Source organism: Leptonychotes weddellii, chromosome 9 (genome assembly GCF_054177405.1).
Source record: "Leptonychotes weddellii isolate Sample4059 chromosome 9, ASM5417740v2, whole genome shotgun sequence".
Lineage (NCBI taxonomy): Eukaryota > Metazoa > Chordata > Mammalia > Carnivora > Phocidae > Leptonychotes > Leptonychotes weddellii.
In genome coordinates this window covers 2,935,754-2,961,690 of record NC_138377.1, presented here as the reverse complement: position 1 = coordinate 2,961,690, position 25,937 = coordinate 2,935,754, and the positions used below count along the sequence as shown (strand labels likewise).

At 51.2% G+C, this 25,937-nt stretch overlaps 2 long non-coding RNA genes across 2 annotated transcripts in view; one reads left to right on the top strand and one right to left on the bottom strand.

The window, feature by feature from the left end:
- Positions 1-584: 584 nt before the first annotated feature.
- Positions 585-25,937, bottom strand: part of LOC145723358 (uncharacterized) — a 26,627-nt gene continuing 1,274 nt past the window's right edge. Inside the window, exons 2-3 of the long non-coding RNA XR_014148287.1 lie at positions 10,698-10,783; positions 585-943 (exon numbers count right to left, since the gene is read on the bottom strand). This is a non-coding gene — a long non-coding RNA (uncharacterized LOC145723358). The remainder of the gene's footprint in view (positions 944-10,697; positions 10,784-25,937) is intronic.
- LOC145723356 (uncharacterized) overlaps positions 19,276-25,937 on the top strand; it is a 21,463-nt gene continuing 14,801 nt past the window's right edge. The window contains exon 1 of the long non-coding RNA XR_014148285.1: positions 19,276-19,511. This is a non-coding gene — a long non-coding RNA (uncharacterized LOC145723356). The remainder of the gene's footprint in view (positions 19,512-25,937) is intronic.

Genomic DNA, 25,937 nt, shown 5'->3' with positions numbered 1-25,937 from the left:
GGTTTCCTTTGTAAGCCTTTATATTTTAAATTTACTCATTTAAAAACGTGAGTCTGAGCTGGGTCTGTAGGCTTCACCAGCAAGCAGGTCCATAGCACAGATGACGACCTTGGATGAACGCCCCTGTACGCCGGTAGTTGTGTCTATTTCTTATTTCTTTCCATTTTCAACCACTTTCTTCTTTTGATTTAAAAAACTATATATTTTTTTACATATACTCAAATTACAAGAATAACTTAAGCTTATGTGAACCAGTGAAGCAAGGCAAAAAGGTGACCCAAGAGTCGATACGGTCACCTCCTCCGTGCCCCTCAACGTCTATGCCCTGAAGAAACCCACCACACCCTTCCCCTTGCTTCTACAAACACACGAGGGCTGATTTATTGCTTGCTTTATACCAAAATAGAATCATTCTACACACATTATTCTGTAATTTATATTTGTCACTTGGCAATTGACACTGCAACACAGACATTCCTACAAGTCTGTGACTACATGTTTTTCTAGTTTCTTTATATGCACTTGTATAAAATCGTATGTGAATGAACCCCCATCGTGCACGTCATGGTGCTTTGGCACAGACTTCCCCTCTTGTCCGCCTCCTCGCCTCCCTGACTTGTCTTAGTTACCCATCGCTACATAACAAGATAACTTGGAACCTAGCAGCTTAAAACAACACATTTATTGTCTCAGAGCTTCGGGAGGTCAGGAGTCCGGGAGCACTGGGCTGGTTGGTTCTGGGTGGAGGGTCTCTCATCAGGTTGCAGTCTGGAGATTAGGTGGGGCTGCCATCATCTGAAGATTCGACTGGGGCCAGGAACTCTCAGAGTCCACGTTGTTGGCAGGCAGGTGCCAGTTGGTGACAGGAGGCCTGTGTCCCTCACCAAATGGGCCTTTCTAGAGGGTTGCTGAGTGTCCTCACAACATGGCAGTTGCCTTCTCTCTAGGCAGAAAGGGAAAGCACGGTAGAAGCTTCGATGTCTTTTATGAGCCAGCCTCCAAAGTCACCCATCTTCATTTCTGTGCTGTTCTACTGGTTACTCAGGTCAGCCCTGCTCACTGTGAGTAGGGGCTTTGCCAAGGTGTGAACGCTGGAGGCAAGGCTCACCAGAGGCCCTCCTGGGCACTGGGTCCTCAACCACCACCTCCTGCAAGGGCCACCTCCCCAGATCACTCATGTTAACAACCTTCTATATTTTGTTCCATGCTGATAGGAACATGTGCAAACAGATCCATGAAGTACCTATGCAGACTACTTACGAGGGAGGTATTATTAACATGAAAATTTTTAATATTTTTGAGCATTTCATATGTCTGTGATTTATAGAAAGTTAATGAAATTTGAAATAAGTATTTTTAAATATTTAAAAATAAAGAAACAGAAACTCTGGTTCAAGATCATGTGTCGAAGAAGTGGAGCTGCTGGTTTTCGGAGCCAAGACCGGCGGACTGCAAAGCCCACAGTCTTCCCAGGACACTGAGCCAACGTCACCGCCTTGTCTCGCTGCCTCCCTCTTGGTGACAGCCCTGAGTCTCCTCCCAGGGGATCGTCCCTCATTCTGATTGTTCGTGGGAGTGAAGACTCATGGGGTCAGGGCTTCTCTTCCAGGCCCTGTGCTCTCTGCTTAAAGCCCTTTGCGAAAACCTGGTGCTACCCACTCAACCTCTCCCATTAACTTAATTTGCATCTGCTCTGGGCCTTATTCCGCCACATTATTCCTCTTCCTAATTTTACAACAAAAAGAAGTTTTCTTTATGCTTTTATTCTTGTGAGTGCAAATACAGATCAAGACTCCAGGGAAGGTAACCTCACCCCCTTCCCCACCCTCCCCAGGAAACAGAATGCGGGAAGGGGGAGCACTGGAGCTGGGCTGGCCCTGTGTCTTTACTTCCACTGCCTCCCTGCTTCTCAAGCTCTTATTTCTAACCTTCATTGCCACCAGCAGGTCCTAAGCGGATCTAGGTCCTTCGGTGGCCCACCATGGGACAGGCTTTCAACAGGTGGCAAGGGGATCCCCCTCCTTGCACCGGGTGCTTTGCGAATACAGGAAGAGCATGCAGTCTGTCCCTAGACCTGGACACACACAGATCGCAGCGGACTGTCCATTCCACCGACGCGGAGGAAGTGCTGGGGGGCGAGCCCGGAGGACAGAGCGGTTGGTGGGCAGAGCAGCTCCTCGCAGGCAGCCTTTCCTTTGTGGGGGGAATATGCAGGGTTTCCCACAGACGTCAGCAGGTGCCCTCTGAGAAGGGTTCCATGGTCACCCAGGACAAGGGTTGGGTGAAGCAAAGGAAAATGACATTCTCCTACTCCGCTAAAGTGCACTGTGACCCCAGGGCAGGGAAATACGTGCAAGGTTTCTGAAACAGAGTGGACCCCAGAGCCCTTCTCCCCCTCCCCCAAGAAGTATCCTCTATTCCCTGGAGCGTGGCTTGGGAGCTGCTGAAGCAGGGTAATCTAAGTTTTGTTCTGACCTCAGCAATTTAAAACACGCAACCAACAATGGCTGTATCCTTTGTTTTCTTCTGCTTAGGTCAATAACAAGATCCGAGAGGTTTCTGTCTTGCCAGAATTCTTTATTTATTTACATTTAAAAAGAGCGGGGGGAAGAGTACAACCACCAACAACAATCTCTCTCCTTTTTTGTACTAATATACTTGGGTCTCGGCCTTTACCTTGCTGGAGGGAGCCCTTAATTACTCACAGGCTTTGCCAGAGCAGCCCTCGGTTCAACCATACCACTGTTTACACTGCAGCCCACATTACAGAATTCCACGGATTGTGGTGCCTCCGTGTCCTTTGGAGACTAAGGCTGTGCTTTCAGCGACATACACAGAAAAGTTTAAGAAGTCCCAGTCCCTTGCTGGAGAACGCATAGATCTGGTGATTGGTCCCTCTGCCCTGAAAATGAGGATGCATTTCACCCTCTCCCCAAGGCCCCCAGAGATGTCAGTTAAGATTTCTCATTAGCCACTCGAATGAATTATCCCGCTGAGAGACTCTACAAGACCCCCCCACCCCAGCCAGAGCTCCATCAAAGCCAGACCATCGCCTCGAAATGGATGATGACCGTCTTTCCCTTGCCTGGATGGGCCTCAAAATCAGCGTTTCTAAAGAACACCAGGAAATGATGGAGCCTCCCCCGCAGGAAAAACACTTTTATGGATGACTAATCAGCAATAATGCTGCAAATGACCCGTCTGCAGAAATCTTCAGTGCCTTGAGATCTAAATTACTCTAATTTTTCTCCCCAAAAATTAGGTATAATATTATAATTTCAAGTAATGCCAGAGCAATTTCTCCCTTCATTGGATACCAAGCTCAAGATGTTACAGGAAAAAGAAATAGCTTTTACCGCTGATATGAGAAATTTAAAAGACAGACAAGTGTGAGCAAACAAAAGCTGTCACATCAAATACTGCGGGGCGGGGGGGGGGGGAGAAAAATCTAGAAAAAATGCCAGAAATGCTCAAGTCTAAATAAAGTCATTTATTTGTTATTTTAACCCCTTCGCTGTCAGTCGCTGGCGAGGCTAGCGAACCCTCTGGGGGCGGGAGGAACTGGAGGAGACGGCTCTCTTGGGCTCCTCACAACAGTGGTCTGTCACAGGATCCTCTTAGTCCCCTGGTCCCCTACAGGGTTTCCCAACACCAAGCACACCGCCGATGCTTCTCTGCTCCCGACTCCTCTGTGGGCATCACTTCTTCAGAGAACTCAGTCGTGTCTAACTGCCACCTCCTTAAGCAAAGAAACTGGACCTCGAGTCCCCGAAGGGCAGCAGCAACACACCGTCCACGTGCATCAGTAGATGGCAGGTATGCAGCAAACCGCGGCGGAAGTCATTTCTTGAATTTAGTTCCCTAGACGGCTAACGTGCAAGCAACTCCAAGATACGACTCCTTCGGGGGAGGGGGACTCTGTGAAGGACAGCTGGGAAAGGGGAGAAAACACAGCCTGGACAGACCTGGGGCACATCCCTTGCTCCTCCCTGGTCCATAAGCCCGTTTCCTGTGTCAAGACGATGTACTTTTATTTAAAAAAAAAAAAAAAAAATGAGTAAGATAAGGTTGGTGCAAGACCATCGCTAATGATGGTCTCTAGAAACAGAGGCAAGTATTTCCAGTGAAAATGGATTGATCGGGCACCGATTTTTGCACACTTCAGCAGGCCCCAAGATGAGAAAGTCACAGCTCTGTCCTCAAGAATCTACCCCCTCCACCCCCACTCTCTCTGCTCCAAGCAGTTTTCCAACAAACTGCTTGGGCAGTGGCCCGCAGGACCTCCCAACAGAGAGGATTCCACAGACGCAGCTCCCACCCGCGTACAGACACCTTGATGTGCCGGGTCTCCAAACTTTCTCCCAACTGCCCATCCATTCCTCCCCGGTAGGGGGCCCACCTCGAGCTGCCACGAACCTGCAGCTCCCAGAGGGCAGCCTGGGAGGTGTCCTGGGTCCTCGCCCCTCCCTGCAGCCAGCCAGCTCCTCAGCAGGGCACCCAAAACCCCCCACGGTCATGAGGTCCCCTCCACCTCCAAGGCCTTGCACCCTCGATCACCCCCCACTCAAACACGCTCATCTCTGCTCAAGATGCTTCCTTGAGCCCTGAGCTCATGCCCATTCCCACTCCGGGCTCACCCCCTCCTGTTTTGGGGTGCCCAACCTATCTGCATTTCCTCTCCTCCCCTCCTTGGCACCATGCACTGTGCCCGACCAGGTTTATGCACTCAACTGTCCTACTAGTGATGAATGCCTCATGGGCAGGAACCCAGCTGCTCTGCTTGGGAACCCCCAGGGCCTTGTACAGGCTGTGAGGCAGGTTAGGTCCTTAAACTGGGACCGCGTGAGAGATGCCTAATCTATATACCAAAGCAACTCCCTTGGATCTTTAACAGGTAATGCTCGCTGGCTTTCCAAAGAAGTCTGGTTAAATGAAATGCTTTTCAAAGATATTCACCAACGGGAGAAATGGGCAGGGTCTCCCATCCAGAATCACAGACTGCCTGGGGCTCATTTGACCATTTCTCCACATTCCGCAGATTCCTCCCATCCTGATGCACCTTTGTCTTGGGACCTTCTCCGCTGCTCCTCCCCTCGTGCAGATTGGCTGTGGGTGGCAGAGAAGGCGCCTCTGTGGTCCCCGGCACCTGGTGGCGGCCACCTGCTTCCCCACAGCATCTCGGCTGACCCGACTCCGTGGAGCTGGTGCTGGGGGGAGCCGCTCCTGGGGGCCTCCGCCCGTGTGAGGCTCCAAGGGACGCGAGGGATGTGCAGCCATGTGTTCTCAGCTCAGACATTCTGATGTGGGTTTCTGTGTGGGAGACGGAAAGATGCACACACTCCCGCAAGTCTAGGATTTGTGGCTTGTGTTATCTTACAACCTCACATTTGGAAGAGGTATTTTAATTTCTTATGAGTTGTGAAAATAATTATGTAATTCTGCCACCTTCTTAAAACTAAGATATTTCAAACTGACTTCTTGTAGTCTGGGGCTGACATCCTTAAGGGGACTCGGCTTTTTTTTTTTTTTCCTCCTTTGAGTTTTCAGCCAATTTGTGCCAAACAAACTCTTGAGTTGTTAAAACAGTTTGTGATGGAGAACCATCTTGCATAAAAAAGTAGAGGAAAATCCTTCTTCCCTCCCAAAATTAACTGTCAACAATGACTTCTTGAAATTACAAATGCTGTTGGCGGTCGCCAGCGAAGCCCACTTTTCCGATTTGTTTTCGGGCTCCCGCGGTCTCTAGTGCCACCGGATTTCTCCATCATCCTGCCTCACTCTGTTTGTCCCTCCCTGGGTCTCCCTTATTTGTCTTCGGTTGTTTAAGAACCTAGGGAAAGGTTCAAGAAGATTGCACCAGCAAATGCCACTAGGAAGTTCTCAACGGCATATTTTAAATGATTGTCCGAAAGGCACTTCTCTGTTGAAAGCCTTCCACTCTAGATTTACCCCGGCCAACCATTAAGTCACTTGGTCGTCAATATTTCTGAGCATCTGCAACATCCCAGACCTCATTTGGGGTTCTAGGGACATGGAGCAAACAGGCAGATGAAATCCCAGATCCACGAGTGACCATAGGGGCATTTATACTTTAACATCACCCATGGCTGACTTCGTGACATTCACACAACAAGGTGATCGTTTCATTAAATACAGCCCAGAGACTGTCAGTAGTTAGGATGTGTTTATCATTTGTTCCAGGGCATAAGTTTTTTTTTTTTTCTCATATGTATTTCATATTCCTAGCTGGAGAAATATCAAAAGAATCTGAATATCACCATCTGGACGTTACACCATGGGCTCCAGTGGGCAGGATTAGAGCCGGGTTTCTCTTCTTCCTCTAAAAGTGTGTTTCTTCTCCTTTGAAATGAGCACAGACATGGTTGATCCCCTGATGAGACCGACCCAGGCTCCAAAGGGCACTGAGTCTCTGCCCTCCATCCTCGCAGGCTCCTGGGATTCTCCAACGCAGAGGAAAGGGGGTAGGGTCCCTTCAAGGACATCTGAGCATCCGTGACTCACTCAGCCAATAAGTCGAATGTGCTCACATACATACCAGCAACACAGCGCCCCACTCCTCACGGAGCAGTCTGCTGGTCTGCCCGGCTCCCGGGTTGTGCCGCGGAGCCCTCGGGAGCCATGCCGATGTCGAAAGCATGCAGTCGCCACCGAATGCTTCACAAGGTGTCCCTCCCCTTCACTAGCATTCCCCTCGCTGGTGTGTAATGGTTACTTTTGAAACTACTGGTATTCTTTTTTATTTTATTTTATTTTATTTTAATAATTTTTTTTAAAGATTTTATTTATTTATTTGAGAGAGAGAGAATGAGAGACAGAGAGCATGAGAGGGAGGAAGGTCAGAGGGAGAAGCAGACTCCCTGCCGAGCAGGGAGCCCGATGCGGGACTCGATCCCAGGACTCCAGGATCATGACCTGAGCCGAAGGCAGTCGCTTAACCAACTGAGCCACCCAGGCGCCCAAAACTACTGGTATTCTTAAGGAACAGAGAACATTAGCTGTTATTTGAAAGCACTCACTTTTTATACCTCCAGTATATCACTTTTATGTTTGTAAGTCTCTCCATGTCCACCCAGAATGCTTTCATCCTCTCCTCACGTGGTTCTCTCTCCTGCCAGACCAGCCTGGGAGCTCCTGAAAGAAGCCTCGGCACCTGGCCCATGAGAGACGTGTGAGACACAGGGTGATTTTTAAAATTAAAATTGTATTTTTTTAAATTTTTTTAAATTACTATTATAGACATAGCTAGAAAAATGTGGCTATGGCCCATGTCAGAGAGATTACTGCCTGTGCTCTCTTCTATGAATTTCATAGTTTCAGGTCTCTCACTTAGGTCTTTAATGCATTTTGAGTTTACTTTGGTGTATGGTGTAAGAAAGCGGTCCAGTTGCATTCTTCTGCATATAGCTGTCTAGTTCTCCCAGTGCCGTTTCTTGAAGAGACTGTCCTTTCCCCACTGTAGATTCCTGCCTCCTTTGTCATAGATTACAGCCACTGTGGAAAACAGGATGGAGCTTCCTCAAGAAATTAAAAATAGAAATATCATACGATCCAGTAATTGCCCTACTCGGTATTTACCCAAAGAAAATGAAAACCCTAATTCAAAAAGATATATGCACCCCTATGTTTATTGCAACATTATTTACAATAGCCAAGATATGGAAGCAGCCCAAGTGTCCCCTGGTAGACAAATGGATAAGGAAGATGTGGTATATAGATACAGTGGAATATCACGCAGCCATAAAAAGGATGGGGTCTTGCCATTTGCGACAATGTGGATGGACCTAGATGGTATCATGCTAAGTGAAATAAGTCAGGCTGAGAAAGACAACATATGACCTCACTCATATGTGGATTCTAAAAAAACAAACTAATAAACAAACAAAAAGAATCAGACCCACAAACACAGAGAACAAACCGATGGTTGCCAAGGGGCGGGAGTGGGGAGGGGACAAAATGGGTGAAGGGGAGTGGGAGACACGGGCAAAGTGACGGGAAGGAAAGGTACAGCACAGGGAACGTAGTCAATGATACTGTAATAATGTTGCACGGCGACGGATGGTAGCTACACGTGTGATGAGCACAGCATAACGTACACAATTGTCCAATCACTATGCTGTGCACCTGAAACTAAGGTAACACTGCATGTCAACTAGGCTCAAATTCAAAAGTTTAAAAATTTAAAATAAAATCAAATTGCATTTTTAGCTCTCCCCTGTTAACTATTCGTTAACAGTTTGCATTGTGTGTAGAGTCCATATTGATAAATATAACATTAGCTCTTTCTTAAATTTTCACAGGACAAATTCAGTTCGGAAACATGCTCTGCTGATCATGCAGGGATGGTGTCCGAACTGGGCGAGCGTTCCTAAATCCCACGGCTGTAAACGGTGACCTGCTACAGACGTCTATTTCAAGCCCAAGTTCGAATCGCCTGCCATGGTGAAATCGGCCCAATAACCCTAACTTACGCCCAATTCGTATTTATCATTAGATAGTCTGTAACACAAATGAAGGACTCCCAGACGCCTCTTTAATGCTGAGAGGCAGAGCTGCTCGTTCCTGAAGCCTGACCTCGGATGAGGCGTCCAGGCTCCCCAAGCTGCGGTTGCCTCCCCCGTGAGATGGATGTGCTAAGAGCACCCGACCCACAGGTCGGACAGTGGGAATAAGTGAGACATCAGGTGAAGCCCACAGAACAGCCTCGGGCAGAGGCAGCCGTTAACTAAGATGTTCGCTCTTTAATCCCTTTGGCCTCAGGATGACGCTACTGAAGATGCTTACAGACCTGCAGAAGGCTTAAGCATGAGGTTCTCTTCAGGAGGAAGAAATCTATAAACCGTTGTAATGATGCATTTTATAATAATGCATTACATGACCCCTACTCAGAACTTCAACCCAAAATGCTGTCTTTCCATAAACAAGACTCACACGGAGACTCCATTTACACAAAACAAACCAGCTTCATAGTCAGATGAGATCAAACAACCGATCCCTAAAAATGTTTTATACAAACTGGTTTACATTTGTGGACCCGATCCTCAATATTTTTTACCAAGTTACCTTCAATATGTCATCAGAAAGGTTTTTAGTGGACAGCTTTGAACCTAATTTTATAGTCTGAGGGTACATTAATAGCGTAGTAGGATCGTATATTGTATATGCACTTTCTAAAGTATTATGTATAAGATATTCTAATGCTGGGCCTATTCTGGGCTCGAGAAACAAAGCCCCTTGACATTTATAACATGATCTAGCTCGGTTATCCAGACTGAACTGGGGAGGGAGTCATCTGGATGTTTTTTTTCCCATGCCCTTATTTAATATAAGTTGGAAGGGTCTTTATTGGGGCAACAATTCACGGTCCAAGTTGGGTTTCTCTTCTCTCTGACACAAGGATAACTGCAAGGTGGAAAAAGCTCTCTGTGGAAAATACCATGCCCGGGAAAACAGATCTGTGAAAGGCAGGACTGGACAATCTACGTTGGCTCCCGTGACCACTGACTTCCATCAAACGTTCTATTGCTGTTACTGCCTCCAGCATTTATAAGAGTAAACTGCTCCAGAAAGCAACTGTGTCTTTCTCAACTGAGATGTGCTCTTATCACACCAAGTGGCATCGATCACCCACCCAGCCCGTACCCAGGGAGAGCAGATTCCTGCAGCTAATCTTGGTGACATTAGCTGGTCTTCACACAGCAGAAGGAAAGTGAGGCTCTGGAAGCTTCCAAGGCTTGCCCAAGGCCCTGTGCTGAGCCAGATCTCTACGAGGTCATCTCTGGGCCCTTCCCTTACACCTTGCTCATGCCTCTCTCTGCCAGGGACGATCCTGGCAGCAGCACCCCGCCTGCCAAGTATGCCTGGGGAACTGGCCAGCTCTGGGGACCTGGATGTTCCTTTCCATCAGGAGGAAGAGGAAGGAAGCCTTTCTCTCAGGTCCCCCCATGGTGCCAATGACCTCTGCAGCCCCCATTTCCCGAGCCCTTTCTCCACAGCAGCCGCAATCCTGCAACCCATCAGAGAGCCACACACCCACACACTCAGTCTTCCAATTTCGGGGCAGTGCTCACGGTCATTTCCTAGCTCGAGTTAGCTATAGGGAGTTGAGGCTGATACCAGCCCTGCTACTGTTCCCAGACAGCCTGCAAGAGGTACAAAGTATACATACAGATGTACACACACATACTAATAATCTAATAATGTCCATGAGCAACAAATGCTTCAATCTCATCAGGACTCGGATATTGAGAATGTACATGATCACATTAACAGGTAACAGGCTAATACTCTTAACATGGCATTAGAGAAAAGTACAAATCACTTGCAAGCCCAGGATCTGGCGACCTTAGTTTTTCTGATTTTGTTTTTGGAAAACTCTGTCTTCTCCTTAACAGACTGATTACATCATCACACCCTTCACTAAGTGTCAGGCACCGGGTTACCCAGGCCCTCCCTGGGTTATCGGGTTAATCCTTACAAGAGCTACCTGATGAAAACATGGAAGCCCAAATCTGCTGCAGATGAGGGGACATAAGTGCAGATGCAGGTGACCCGGAGGTCACAGCACCGAGCTGAAGCCCACAGCTGGACCCGAGGCAGTGGGTCTCCACTGCTATGGTCTTCTCGGGCTCTCACTGAGCACAGGTTCCAAGAGCTTCGCAGTCTGTTATGTAACTCACCTTCTCCGCAGGGCTGAAGAGTAGAAACGAGTGCATACTTTCCATGAAGAAGGAGCTTGTCCCTGTCCATCCTGATCTATAGGGACCTATATAAAAAATATAGATAAATTATATCTTAGTGATTGATAGACATATACAGTTCACTGAAAAATGATTCCAAACAATAGAGAAACAACTCCCCATCCTTCATAGATTCAATAATGGTTTGGTTGAGGCTTACTATTAGTCAACGGGAGTGTTGGACTCTGGGAGGAAGAATAAAAAGTATGGGGGGGGCCCTCTCTTGACCACAGAGATCAAAGTCAGGTTCTGATCTTATCTTTTATCTGATCAAAGTCAGAAAAGCTGCATATTCCAGAAAGTTCTGCTTTCCATGACATGAGCTCGGGTCAGCACTAGAAGCTCACTTATCAAACATGGAGGAAGGAAGACTAATAGAACACTGTGTGTGAACGACCCTGGAATTAAAATTTTTTAAAAATAAATAAAATTTTTAAACTCTATGTAAAAAAAAATGGAGGAAGGAAGGAAGAAAGCATTTCGGGGGATGGAGGGGACCCTTGAGCTTTTGTCTCATGGCCATAGAGAAGGCTGTGGTGACATGTGACATGTAGCGGTCCCGTTTGCTCCTGGGAATGAACAGGAGCCGACTGAGCCGGATAGCAGATGCAGCTTCACGTGGAGCTGGTAATATTGCTTCTGCTTTACTATTTTTAAGATGCCATAAGACTGCTCTGTCTTTAAAAAAAAAAAAAAAAAATTACAGATTAACTTAAAACCAGTGGGGTAGACATCTCTCCTCTTCTTTCAGGAGGAGAATTTTGGAATCACTTAAAAATCATAGCCTGCGTCCTCAAACATCATGGCTGCTGACTTGGGTATTTGTCTTTGAGCGTGATGAGCTTCGTGCTGAATACTGATTTGAGGTGTGGTTCACTGTGCTGCAGACTTAAATTGTCCTTCCCACAACTTTATCTGAGAAGCCTGACAATCACAGGACTGGTTTCATTGGGTAAAACTCTGCTATCTGCAATTTACTCTGACAGGCTCCACAATTTTAAGTGCAATTAAATCCTAAGAATTTGCCCAGAAGAAAAAAAATTCTATCACATTAAAAAAAAAAATTTAAGAGAAGGTTAAAAAAAAAAAAAGAAGAAGAAAAAAAACAGTTGAATTGAACAACTAATTTCTAACTGGTTGCTCTTCCAAAAAAAAAGAAAAGAAAAATGTATTGGGCTGAGCCCAGAAATCAATTTCACTGTATAGGCAGGCAGCTCTCTCGGCCTGAGAAGGAGGCCTGCCGGGGGGTCACAGCCTGCTGACTAGATGCTCAGCCACCGCTGGTACCCACAGGTCCAAAGCGAATGTGGGAGAAAAACAGGAAACTTGCAGAAAACGACCTTCAGAAGCGGCTATCACCTGATCTCCCCTCAGCGGGAGCAGAGCAGCTGACTCCAAAGCAGGTGGGAGCTACTGGCCTCCCTTGCCACTGTCCACATCCTCACCCCACTGTCGTCATCATAGAGATGGGACCCAAAGAAATAGCCTGAGCAGACCAGGCCAGCCTGCCCATCTGACCAGATGCAGGGCCAGTGGGCCAGACAGTCTTCCTTTGTAACCGTCTAGGGAATAGACTCAGAAGCGTAACTGTCTGACTGCTTGCCTTCTGGGACATTCCAGTTGCATTTCTAATCCACAGCCAGGGTCACTGGTGTCCTGGAAAAGGACCTGTGTCCCTACCCCTTCTTGGCATTCCACACTTGAAATCTTTATTCAACAGGAAGCTAAGCTGACACCGAAACAGCTACCTGGGTTACGTTTGGGAAATCAGGTTTTTCTTTAAGAGATGTCAAATTATACCTAATGTTGGGGAACATTTCATATAAAATATGCATTGAATTCAGCAGAACATCTTCGAGGAGACACCTTCAAGCTTCCTAACTCTCATCACTGAGGGGCACGGAACTCAACAGCCCCAGCCCCCTGGCCCCTGCCCTCTCCACCGACATCCCACCCTCTCCCCAACCCCAACTAGGGGTTACTGGTCCCCGGAGAGACCAGCCGTTTGATGGTCTTCCCTCCTCCCAGCATGCCCCATGCATAGCACTGACCGCCCCCTGCAGCCCTACCCCCCGAGACTTCTACCACTGACAACACTCAAATGACCTTACCCATCTTTCCCTACCAGGCCCTGAACTCGCTGAAAATGGGGACCACCTCACTCACTTCCCAGCACCTCACAGGGTGCCTGGCACAAGGCAGGGTTCCCAGGGATGTTTGCTGAAGGTTCCTTTCCTTCAGAGCTGCTAAACCGGGCACTAAAAAGCCTCCTGGGTGACATACTTCTCTTGTTGAATATCTTCCCCGACCGACTACAAGCCCAGAGAGTGCAGAGACCATTTACCCCAGTGCCTTGGCCCGCACTTGGACCCGTGAGATGCTCAGTAAATGTTTACTGAATACATGAATTAAAGACAATACTAGGGGCACCTGAGTGGCTCAGTCGGTTAAGTGGCTGCCTTCGGCTCAGGTCATGATCCCAGGGTCCTGGGATCAAGCCCCACATCCAGCTCCTTGCTCAGCGGGGAGCCTGCTTCTCCCATGCCTTCTGCTCCCCCCCCACCCCTGCGTTTGTGCTTGCTCTCTCCCTCTCTCCCCCCCTCTCTCTGTGTCAAATAAATAAAATAAATAAATAAATGAAGACAACACTAATACAGAGATCCTGAAAGTATGACTCGAAACCTTCAAACATCCCTGCCTAAGAGAATATTAGAAAATTGTCCATCGGTGCTTCTCTTTTGTGGGTGCCTATTAAAGTCTGCAGAACTTGACCTTGAACTTGCTGCAATCCAGCATGGTATTGGACAGATCAAGCCGTAGGGAAAGAGGTCATCCCACTGACATGTCATGGAGAAACAGGGATGAGGAGCTGATGTCTTATAATGGAGAGGGGCACCCTGGAGCCCCTGCCCCCCACTTCTTGGGCTGTTTGTTGCTTTTTCCTGGACGACCCTCTCTTTCTCATCACCCAGTGCTGTCCCCCTTGCCTCTCTATCAAGGCCAACTTACTCCGTATGACTCAGCTCAGCTACTGCCTCCCAAGGACGTGTTGCTGGGCCCCTCCTCATCCCACCTGGATGAGAGTCCCCCATAAACACACCCGCATTGATGCATCTGACACAACACCCCTCCCCTGTAGCCGGCGCCCCGTGGCCCTCACTGGGCCTTGGTCAGGAGGGGCCGAGACGATTTCTTCTTTATCTTTAGGCAGTGCCTGAGCAAGCTCACCCAGATTTGCTGTCACCTGTCCCTGCAACCAGCCCTGGACCCTGGCTCTCTTTTCCCCAGCCTACACCTTCACCTGCTTCCCCTCATTTTAATCCCACAAAATGAAGTCGATCCTTCCCACATCAAAAGCCGTGTAAGCACCCAGAGGTCTCCCCAGGGAAGAGAAAGAAGCATGAGAAATGCTAAGGGGAAGTTCAGATAGAACGTTCCCTCGGGGCAGGTGTGGCCTCGGTCTCCTGCCGCAGCTGAAGTTCACCTCCCTGTGGTCAGGCCTCTCCCTTCAGCGGGCGCTTCGGTACGCATGTCGGGTCAGTGGAGAGGGGTGGGGCAGGGTGCCACCACCTCGGCCCCCGTGGCTTTAAGGGACACCTGCTACTTTTGGCAGCTCCAAACTACACACTGCAGTGGCCTCTTTGAGGATTTTCCCCTAAGAGCTGCCTTCTGTTGCCTTCTGTGCCCTCCCCGTCCGGTCAGTCACGGGGGACGCTGGCCCTCAAAGGCCCTTCCCCCTTTATTAGCATTAATACTGAACCCCAAAAACGGGCATTACGAAAACAGGGCCGCTTTGCTTTGAGCACTAGATGGACTCCTGAAGAGTCCGTGCAAAACAGAACCCTGGCGTGGCGGCCCTCGGTCCCACGACCGACACTGTTCTTTCAGAAGCGCGTTCCTACAGGTTGCGGACTCCCGTTCAACGCATCAAATCAAACAAAGCATTCTGACCCTTCCCGAGTGCACACGGCCCCTGTGCACTGAATTTGCTTGTAGAGGCCCTATTAGAAACTTAAACCCACAGACAGCTCGGGACTTCTCTGATGAAATAAACAAGTGCTAATTAAAATATACATCACATTCCCACTTAAATGGGGAATGCTATTTCTGCGCAAAACGGTCCTGTCTCTTAGGACGGTAGATGTTTATTATTAGCCCGTACGGGGCACACGAACTCACGGAGTCAAAACTGGCCGGGATGGTGGAGGTTATGTAACCCAACCCTCCACCCCCTGCAGGAATCCCATCCACATGCTGGGGGCTGTCATCATTTTAAGGACCTCTTAGTACCTCAGGTTCTATTAGTCATGAGCAGTTTATTTTTGTTCGAAAGGTCAGAGGCAAATGAAGGCGCTTACAGCTTTTTTTAAGCATGGGAGCCTTTCCCGGCAGGGTAAGGGGTGAAACCCGAACATCGGCGGTCAACTGCTGTCCCTGGCGTTGCGTCCAGCCCTCACCTAGGGCAGGACATGGAAATCAGCCTCGGGTGTTAGTACCGGGTGCTTTTAATACACTAAAACAAGGTCCTCGGTCCATTTTTTCCTGAACTATCTGAAAATACATAAGCATTCTTGAAACAATGCTGAGGCACCACCTACAATTAAAACTGACCGATGGGAGAGGGTTGTGAAGGACCTTGGAGCTGGTGCCTTTTTTGTTTCTTTGTTTAAAAGAAAGGTAGGGGGCGGTCCTATAATCCAGATCCATAAGCCCTTACACACACGTGTCCAAAACTCCAAAGAACTCTGAAAACCGAAGTTGTTTCATACACTTAGCACATTCCCTGACATGAGGCGACTTAGAGTCTCCATTCTGTCCCACTTGGGGTGAATATTCATATGATTGCTGTGAAAACATCCATGTCTTTGATAAGGGGGTGCTTCCCAACTGCGGAATCCCATACTATCCAGTATACATGATACACTATTTCCTTTCTAACATCAGGGGAAAAAAAATCCAAGTTCTGGAAAACATCCAGTGCCAAAAGTTTTGTGGACCAGTGTTGTCAAAGTCTGACGTAAGAAGGAGCCGGGCAGATGATAATCAAGATAAAGGAGAACCTAAACTGGAGAAAATAAGGAGGTCTGTGCTGGGGGTTACAAGTGGAAACCTTGACCCAAAGCTGTCTCTGAGAGACACCCAAACACACGGGCACCTGTTCCCCGGGTTGCTGGCCCAAACTTTAATGTTAGTTCTGGATTGAACCGTAAATCTGAAGTAGGTACTTCTGTTTCGTTTCTCTTTTTTTCCCCCAGAAGGACACCAAAATCAGAACATCAAAATACTGTCCAAAACTAATGCGAACAGGATCAGTGTTCAACTACAACCGTGGTCAAAGAGACGAGGCGAGGAGACAGTCAGGGTCTCATGGATGGGAGAGGCTTAAACCACCCATCCACCTGTTAACACTCTTCCTCAGGGAGGAAGGGAGGAGGCTCTTCAAGTCTTTAAACTGGTTGGAAAATCACATCACGTGCACATCTTGACCTGGCGGCACTCCAGATACAGCCATGCATTGTGAATATATACGTGCGTCTTCCTTTGATGATTTTGCTGGTGCTTACAAGGATGGGCTGAGACTCTGATGCTCCACGACAGGGTCCCGGTTCTCCACTGGAGATGGCGACTCTCAGGGTGGCCCCCTTCAGAAGCAGAGCGCTTGTCTAAATACACGTCTGCCTGATTTGGGGAACCTGATGAAGTGGCCAGAAATGATACCTTTCTCGTGGATGGGTTGTTAACATGTGTTCACTGGAATCGAAATGCTAAATGTTCCTCCTTCAAATTCCCGAGAGCGTGCTTTTCACTTCTTCCTGTACCACGGCAACTGCTAATCTCTTTGTTCCCTGAAGAGCTTCAAAAGTGGATTTGTTCACGTCATTTCTGTCTTGTTACTTTAATCGTGTGCTATTGACCAGAGTGGGATTTCTCCTCCTTGCAGAGCCAGCCCCACCACCAGTGTGCTAGTGGGAGGCAATGGAGGTGGCCTGGGAGAAGGCGCTGGAGGGTCCCGTCCACCTCCCAGAGACATCAGGGCCACGGGCCTTTGCCAAGACATGACAGCACTTAAGACCTTCTGAGGCTGTTTCACAGGAATCTGCTCCTTTTCTTGGGCAAATCAAGATTATCCAAAGCAGACTGATCTATTTGGATTTCTGGATTTGCTTTTGTTTTTTCCCCCACTTTCTACTGCAGTCCAACTGAGTCATCCACATTTTTTAAACAATTTAAGATTCCATTTAATTGAAATAGTTTTATGTCGGTTTGAAAAAGTCCAGTGACAGGTCCTGTGAGTTCAACAGAGAAGCATGTTAGCTTCTCCTGGTGCCTTCGGCAAACGGGAGCATTTGTCACTGTTTTTTTTCTCCTCCCTGCTTGCTGAAATGTGATTCTGATTTATAAATCGACACCCGATTGACAGATGGATGGCCTACTTTCTGGGCGCTGGCTGCTGACAGGGCCCCAAGACATGTGTAAAATGATACCTGCTCTCAAGGGGTCTTCATTGTTTTCTTCTGAACCAGAAACATTCCCAAAGCCAAGCTACAATATGAGAAAGAAGCAGGGCAATGAAAGACAGATGGTGTCACCAGGCCCTCCGTGAGAACCCAGTGGTGGGGACGGTCCCCCGGGAGCCCGACGCAGGCCAGGCCCACATGGGTCTGAGAGACGATGAGGCAGGAGTCTGACAGGTGCAATGTGGACAGGCAGAGAGGAGGACGTAAGGTGTTTCAGGGAGGCAGAGGGTGGGAGGGAAATCTAGAGGCAAGAAAGAGAGAAAGAGTCAGCTGAGGCAAAAGATTGTAAAGGCAGGGCTGGAAGTGCCTGAGGCTGGGATCTGCAGATCCTGAAGCTTGCTGTCTGTCCTTTCCTGCCCAGTCCACAGGAGGCCCAGATGTGGCCAAGCAAAGGCGATGTAGACAAACCGTGTGGCCTGGCTGGAGGTGTGGTGTTTGCACAGAACAAGAGGTCAGAGGCCCAGTCGCTGGCAACCACAGGGCCAGGAAGGGCAATGAAATGAGAGAAAAGCAGGGCAGATTTGAGAAAATTTTCCAAATCATTGACGACTAATACAAACTACTCAAAACATAAACATTCAACTTTGCACACGCATTTTTAATTACTCCCTTATGGATTTAGTATGCAGCCCACTCCCCCTATAACCCATGCTCATTTCATTACCATCGAAATTATAATTCCTTAATTATGAGCCTATCACCTATTCTTTCCTAAAACCAATCCAGAAACCACCAGGTACGAACTTCTATTTAATAAAATGAACATCTGTGATGATGCACCAGGAGCAAAATCCTAATTGTTCTAAAACTGGCACTCTGCTTTGACAACCAACTACCTATTTTTTTTTACAAAAAAAAGAAAGAAAGAAAATGTTTTATTCCTTTAAAACACCTGCTTTACTTCTTTTTTGACTTCTAAAGAGATTCATTTTTATTGGCAAGAAGAGAAGTCACTCTCTAACAAAGGAAAAGCTGTGCTCTATGGAAGAGTTGCCCGCTACATTAAATAATACACAAGAATATCAACCCCAAACCACAAATCAAAGTGGGGCCAATCCCGTTTTCCCACATAAAAGCCCGCAGTCTGATAACCTCACTCCTTTGGAATTAGGCAGCCTGAGGAGGCTGCAATTCTTGCTACTCGAGGGTGGCCGCACCACCGCGCTTCTGGACAGCCGGATTTCCATTAGAATCGCCTTCCCTCATTCACTGCCTTCTCCTCCACCCCCCTCCACCCCAGCGCAGTTATTCAGTGAGTTATAATTTGGCACTAAAATTCAATTAAGCTGAAACTTTGGTCATATGTGGCCTTTTTCTCAGCAACGCGCAATTTCTCCCACCCGTCTTCCAAATGTTAGCAGATCGATTTTAAAGCGGAGGAAGGCAAAAGTTTACTGGGACCAAGCTCTCCTTTCTAGAAACCGGCTGGGACTCTACAAATTCAAAGACACGCAGCGCGGGGTCAGTGCACCAAAGCGCTCCAAGTTTTGACAGCGCTGGTGGACCGGAGGCCTCGGAGCGCCCCGCGGCCAGTGCCTCCCGCTCAGGCGGCCGCCCCGCGGCCAGGACACCGGCGCGCCCCGATGGGAGTGCGGCTTGCAGGCCGCTCGCAACGGAGCCCCCGCGGCTCCCGGTGAGCCGGCCAAAGTCTGTCCAAGCATTGAGACCCCATTGAGGACTGTGGGAGTTTGGGCGGCTTAATGGGATTGTGTTCGGTGCTTCAGGCGCTCCTTTAAAAGATTCCATGGCACCAACGAAACTCCAATAAAAGGGCCTCTCTAATTGCTCTCTGACTTTCTATGAAACTTTCTAAGCTGTGCTGACATCCTCGAATACGACTATGGAATTCAACAGGGGAAACCAAGGGGGTGTGCGCAGAGAAAGCGGTTCTCAGCGAGGCATGTGTGGGGTGGGGGGTGACTTGGGGGAGGGGAGATGGGGCGGGTGTGAAGTCTGTGCCGGGAAAAGAAAAATATGAGTGTTCTCCTTTGTGTGCGGACAAACAGCCGAGCGCGGGAGGTCGGGGCCGGGGTCACGCGGCTCCGGACTGCAGCTGCCGCCGTGGGGCGGGGGTCCCGGGCGGCCCCCGGGCGTCGCGGCCGGCGGAGGCATCAGCATTCCCGCGGTGCGGGCGGCCGCTGTCCTCGCACGACCCCGGCCCGTCCAGAGCGCGCCACGCTCCAACCCTCGGGGGCCCCCCGGGCGCGGGGAGCACGGGGCCGGGCGCCCGAACAAGGTAAGCACCGCGCGCCGGCGCCCCTCACCCCTCGACAGGGCGCACGGGAGGCTCAGGCCGGCCCCCGCTGCCCCGAGCCCCGCCGTCCCCGCGCTCCTGGAGCCCGACGCCCAGCCGGGACCCCCGGCAGCCCCGCCACCGCGGCGCCCGGCCTTGGCCTGGGCCTAGGCTTGGCCTGCTGGGCCCGCGGCGCCTCACTCCGGGCCCAAGAGGACGGAACCGCCTCGGGGCTCGCTCGCCCCTCTCGGGAGGGGGTCCACGAGAGCACAGGTGACCTGCCCAGGCCGCCCGCAGCGGGGGTCACCCTCCCTCCGCACCGCTCCGTGGGCGGCGGCCTTACCAGGGTCCCGGGCCCCGGGCGCTGGCGTCCCTGGGGCCCTGTGCGAGCCCCCGCCGCGCCCTCGAGCGCTCCCGTGCGCAGGCGCGGGCCGCAGGGGGCCAGGCTTCGGCCGGCGTGGGCGCGCGGGCGTGGGCCCGGCCTCGGACGCTGCCCTGCGTGTCCACGCGGTCACCCGAGGGCGAAGGCACATTGGGCGCTGGGGGGGCGGGGAAAGAAATGGCGGCGTCGGCGAGGCCCAGGCGCCGGCAATCAAAGGCTGGGGATGGCGCCCGCCGCGTTGCCCACGGCCAGGCCCAGGGCATGAAAGGATCTTTATCCTCGAGTGACACGGCGGCGGTTTCCTCCTGCCTCCCCCTCCCCGCGGCCCTAATTGGGGCCGGCTGCTAATGTGATTAAAGGCCAGTTAAATGTTTCTCGGGGCAGATGGTGGGAAGAGGCCGAGACCCCTGCCCCCTCTCCGGGGTCACGCCGGGCCCGTGGTCAGGGGACCGGTGGTGGTGCCAGTCCCAGGGCAGCCTGGCCGGGCGCCCGCCGATTGTTCACCCCGAGGCGGGGAGGCCGCGGGCGGGCTCCTGGGGCTTTATGTAAGCTGGTGGGCTTGGGGCCCGGCCGGATTTGGGGATTCTTTTCGCACAGTTTCCATTTTCTGGCCTTTGGAACTGCGCCCTGGGCCCTTGGGGCCCTCCCCCTCCGGTGCCCGGCGCCTGCGGGGCCCAGCGGCGGAGGCAGGCCTGGGGGCGCGGGGCGCTGGGGGTCTGGCAGGCTCGGAGCAGTTCGGCTTGGGGTCTCCCCACTGAGGACAGTGACTCAGGATGGTGGTGCTGCGGAGGCCAGGCAGAACCCCCGACCCGCAGCGCCCCCAGGCCTCGGCGACAACCGGGTTCCCACGTCGGCAACGGCGTGGGTGGTCTCGCCCTCCCTCCCGGGAGGGCTGGGCGTCGTGGCTGCCCCGGGGCGCAGGGCCTGGGAGCCAGTGTGTGCGCTGCGCTGCCCGCCGCGCCCGCTTCCGAGGGCGCCCAGAGGCCCTGGGGACCCCTCCCCAAGCCCGCCTGACCTGGCGGAGGCTGTGCGGGGGGGGCCCCCCAGACAGCTCCGCTGCGCCCCGAGCGGAGAAGGCCAGGCCAGTGCCCGGGTCAGCGGAGTCAGAGCTCCGAGCCCCGGCCCCACCGCCCGCTCCCCGCCCGTGGCCCTGTTCCCCCGCGGGCCCGGCCATGCGCTCGCGCGGGTTCACGGCTCGGGAGTCCCCGAGCGGCCAGGAGCGCGGCCTGCCGAGTCCCCGCGGCTCCGAAGTGGCAAATCTGGAACCAGTTAGGATGGGGGAAGCAGATAAAAGCCAAATGGAAGCCCGGCGGAAGAGTGAGCTCAGGACGGTCCGCCAGGTGGCCCTGGCCGTGCGCTCGGGCGGCGGCGGCGGCGGCGCGGGCAGCGCGGGGCCGGGCGGAGCAGGTGGGACGCGGCAGGACCCACGTCGCAGGCCGCGCACCCTCTTCCGGCCCCCGCGGGGGTCTGCCCGCGGCCTCCGTGCGCTGCGGAGAGGGAAAAAGCGAGCCAGCTGGAAGGCCGCGCGGGGCCGGGGCCGCGGGACGGCGGGAGGGCGCCCGGGGCTGCGGACGGAGCCGGCCTCGGGCGGGCAAGGAGAAGGCCGCCGCCGGCGCCCCCGCCGCGCTGCCCTCCGAGAACCCGGCGCAACGCCGCTTTGAAAACTAACGTTAACCAAGCAAGCGTGCTTCCGTGGAAATTTTACATATTGGCTGTTTACTTTTTTCCAATATTTTTTGGAATAGTCTACAGAACTTTCTCACATCTAACAAATGTCAGACTGAGCAGATCAGAAAATATGAAATAAAAAGAATGACATTTCAGTTTAAGCGGAGTGAAAGCAAACGGTATTTTTTAATAATATTTTTGCCAGAGTGTATTGTGGATCTAAAATTTTGTCATGTTCAAAATATATAATTTTTTTGATACTTAAAATACACATTTTGTACATTTTTCAACCAAAAGAAGTAAAGCATTTAAAAAGCAAAAGCCGAAACCAAGGAAAGCCTGCAGAGAAAATGGTGAGGGACCAAAGCCTTTCTCCTGCTCTCCTATTTTTTTCTTTTCCTCCTTAATAGCCTGAAGGAAAATAGAGTCAAAATAAAACAATTTCATATTAAACTAACACATAGATGGAATTAATTCCTTCCCAGATGGTCTGAGGGACCTGGCTGTTTTAGTGGGCTCAGAAAATGCTAGATTCAAGGTGATTTTCTTCCCTTCAGCTGCTCAGGGAATTGTAAACAGCGTCAGCCTCATGATTTGTTTTAATCTGCTTATTGAACACAGATAAAATTAGAATCGTCCTTCCACTTGACATAAACATGGCACAGGGAAAAGTCATCAGTGTTTTTAACCAAAGGAATATCTGTTTTTGTTTTGTACAAAACAGTAATATTTAACTAGTATGTAACAAACCCAGTGACCTTGCGTTTGTTTAAAACGGCAAATGTTCTAATGTCAGTAACCCCAATGGCTGTAAAAAAAAAAAAAAAAAAATCAGTTTTTAAGTTAATCTTCCATTTGCTCTTTTCCAGTGATCTTGTGTCACTAAGCAAGCAGCATAGAGTAAAACAAATCATTTGTGTGTTCCTGGTAAATAATTCTTTGAGTCTCAAAAAATCAAAAATATGTCAACTGCTGCTTTTTAGGAATAACCTTTAAAATGGACAGGAGAGGGGAAAATACGGTTTTGTTGACACTGGGAAAACTGCCTCTGGATGGGGAGGGCGCGTTGTGAGGCTCTAGGTGCTCACCGGCGCTTCTGCAGACACACCCCGCCCCCGTTACAGTTATGACGCCGGTGACGGTGTTATGAGCCAGACAGGTCCGTCGTGCACCTGCAGTAGGGGAGGTGCCCTGGACCATGCACACGGGACCCACACCCGCCCGGCCGCGTCATGGTCCCATCTGGAGGACCCTCTCCACTTTATAACATTTTCTCTCCTTTAAACACTCCGTGGTGGCCCGCTCAGCAACATGACCGGGGATCCGTTTGTCATTTTCGCACACAAAGCCATAAGTAACCAAAGTCTGGACCAAAACTTAGGATCAGAGAAGCCCCCAGGCTGCTTTGTCACATCGACAGCCCGTAGTCTGAAGAGCGGGCCAACCATGGGACATCTTTGTTCATAGCCCACAAAGGCGACAGCGCGTTCAACCTCAGGCCCGATTACGCAGTTGCATTTAGGTGTGAGTGAGAGCGTTTGGGGTTTTTTGTTTGTTTGTTTCCATCTTTGTTTGGTTCTGTTTCTCTGGGAAAACTAAGGTCCCTTTCACAGCACTTGGGCCCGCCTGCACGGCAAACGGGAAATCCAGCCAGGACAGGAGGGGGACGAGGCCTCCCTTTGGGATGCCAGTTTGCTCTGTGCCTGTTTATTACAACTGAAGGTTTCAAGGTGCCTCGAATTGCCCAAACCTGAGGCCCATTCCCAGGAGGGGAACGAACGCTTCACTGCCACGAAGAGGCCCCTGCAAAGTTTGTCCAAGAATCTTCCCAGCCTTCCTTGTGGGGGTGGGCCCCCGACCCTCTCCAAGGAACAAAACAGCCAACTCACATATTTTGAACACCCAGAATGTTCAGTGATATTGAGAAAAGTAGACAGCTGGCCTCTGGCCTTGGAGACCTTAAAACGATGTGGCCATAATAGACAAAAGAAGTGACAGAGTCTGTGAGTGCTTGGGGGAAGAAGAATGGCCTGCAAGGTAGGCAGGGTACATCTGAAAATGGCCACCCAGGGGTTTGTGGCCCGTATCCAGGCCTCTGTGGTGGGAGCGGGACCATCTGGAGGAAGCCAGCAGATCCGGGGGGCCAGCCCCACACTCCAGCCACAGTTAGTTCCGGACTGAAAAACAAATCTGATAACCCCAAAAGCCTTCCTCCAGGTGCCCACTGCTGGCAGGAGGGAGCTCAGACGGCTTCCCCAACAGGCCTCCCAGCCCAGCCGGGCATTTCTTGGCCCCTGCCCATGTCATTGCCCTGCCATCCCTCTGCTCCCCAAGACACTCTCCTCGGCCACCAACACTGGCTCAGGGACGGGGAAAGGCTCTCACTCTGCTGGCTCCCCATAACCACATGGGGTTCGGTGCCTCTCAGCGCAGGCCAGCCTGGGGAGGCCCCTTTAGGGCCTTGCTTTGGGGACCTCCGGAGCACCCCTGGCCTGCAGGTGAGGAACAGTCACATCTCGACACCCCAACCTCTCAGACCCCACACAGCGGTGCCGCCACCTTGCTGAGCCAGCCCCATTGGTGTGCGGGTGGGGGCACATAGCGGAAAGCCTCCAGCACGTCCTGGCTCCTGTCCTGTGCCCAGCACTGGCGTTCTTGTTCCGAGAACAAAGGCCCGGAGGCCCCTGCAGAACAGAGAAAGGCTGAGGGCAGTGGCTTTCAAAGCTTGCTGACCGTGGCCAGGGTAAGAAATACATTGTGCCTCTCAACCCAGTGCACACAGAATGGCTACGGATAAAATAAGCAATGAACTTGTTATACATGTCTAACAGAACGTTTTCACAAAAGAATACTTCTCCTTCCGTGCATCGTGAACCCTGATGTTTGTTATCCCTTTTCGTGTCTTCTCAGTGATGGCAGCCACCTACTAAAATGATCCCATGACCCTAGTGGGTTGCAGCTCAGTTTTTGCAGAGCTGAGGCTGTGTGGGCTGAAGGAGCTTGGGACTCAATCTGGTGGCACCCTCAGTCCCCACCTGCTACCTTTGCGTCCCCCCCATTTCAGCCCTAGAGTCAGACCATCTTGCTGGGATTCTTAGAGCCATGAAGCTGGGGAAATCACCTCCCTCCGCTGAGTTTCTTTCTCTTAGAATGGGGGTGACAGCACCCACCTCCTAGGGTCACGGGGAGGATCAAATGAGATCCTGCACGAAATGAGGGCTGGACTCAAAGCACCCAAGCACCTGTCCCTTTCGTTCCTCTGCCTCTCGGCTGCACCTCTGGTCCTGACCAGGTTGCCAGCCCCAGTCTGCCTGCCTCCCAGTGGGATTCTCCCCCTGCTGGCTCCCGTCCCGGCTTCCCTCTGGGCCACCTCCTCCTGGGTTCCCACTGCAGGGTTCAGTCCAGCTCAGCATCCACCGAGCCCCGATTAAGTCCTACTGCCCTGATGGAACTCCAGGTGCTATATCCCACACCCGTGGACCACCAGCTGTCCTCTGGGCGAGACCCTAACAATAGTACAGCGTTGGATACGGGTGGTTGCTCCTCTCCTCATGTTGTAGATCAAGTATTGGGGACTCAGAGGGGTGTCGCGCAGTTAGTAAGTATAGAACTGGGATTAGGCCAGCTCTCCTGGCCTTGGAATATTGTCACACTCCACCTGATGTGCAGCCTCTGGGTCCACGCCCTGCGTCCTCCCTGGAGCCAGGCCGAGAGGACTCCTGCTTCACGCTCTCTCCCCAGCCACCCTCGGGAGATGGCTCCTCTCCTGGGGTTGAGGGATGATCCTTGGGGAAGGGATAAGGAGCTCCCCCAGGCAACAGAGGGAATTATTCCCTGGCCCGTCTTCACCTCCTCAGCCCTGAGAGGGCTGACTCCATTTGCCTTTGAGCATCCCCCACTTGGGGGCAGAACCACAGTGTTCCTGCACCCCCTCACTGGGCTCGCTTCAGAAGTCACAGACATGGGACCAGGACGGCTGCCCTGCGTTCTCTGCACACAGACACACATGTACACAAGTATGCATGCACTCACACACACACATGCTTGCCGTGTGCATTTTAGTTGGCAAATTACTCTCACACCCTTTAACCCCTCCAGCCTTCCTATAATCGGTAAATAAACATCAGGAAATAGATGGCTAACTCGATCTTGAGGGAGAGAATAGAATGTTTGGAAACATGGAAACTGGTGGAAGGCCTCTTTCCCTCAAGTTTTTTCAGGCTTTATGAGCCTCCAGTGGCCCTGAGGTGGGAGGTCGCTGTGCAGGGACAGCAAAGGACAGAGTTCTTCTGTGGACCAGGCCCTGCTGCAGACACCCAGGTCCCTGCCCATGGAGCTGACGTTCTAGTGGGAGACGGGCAGGCGGTGCAGCCGGGATG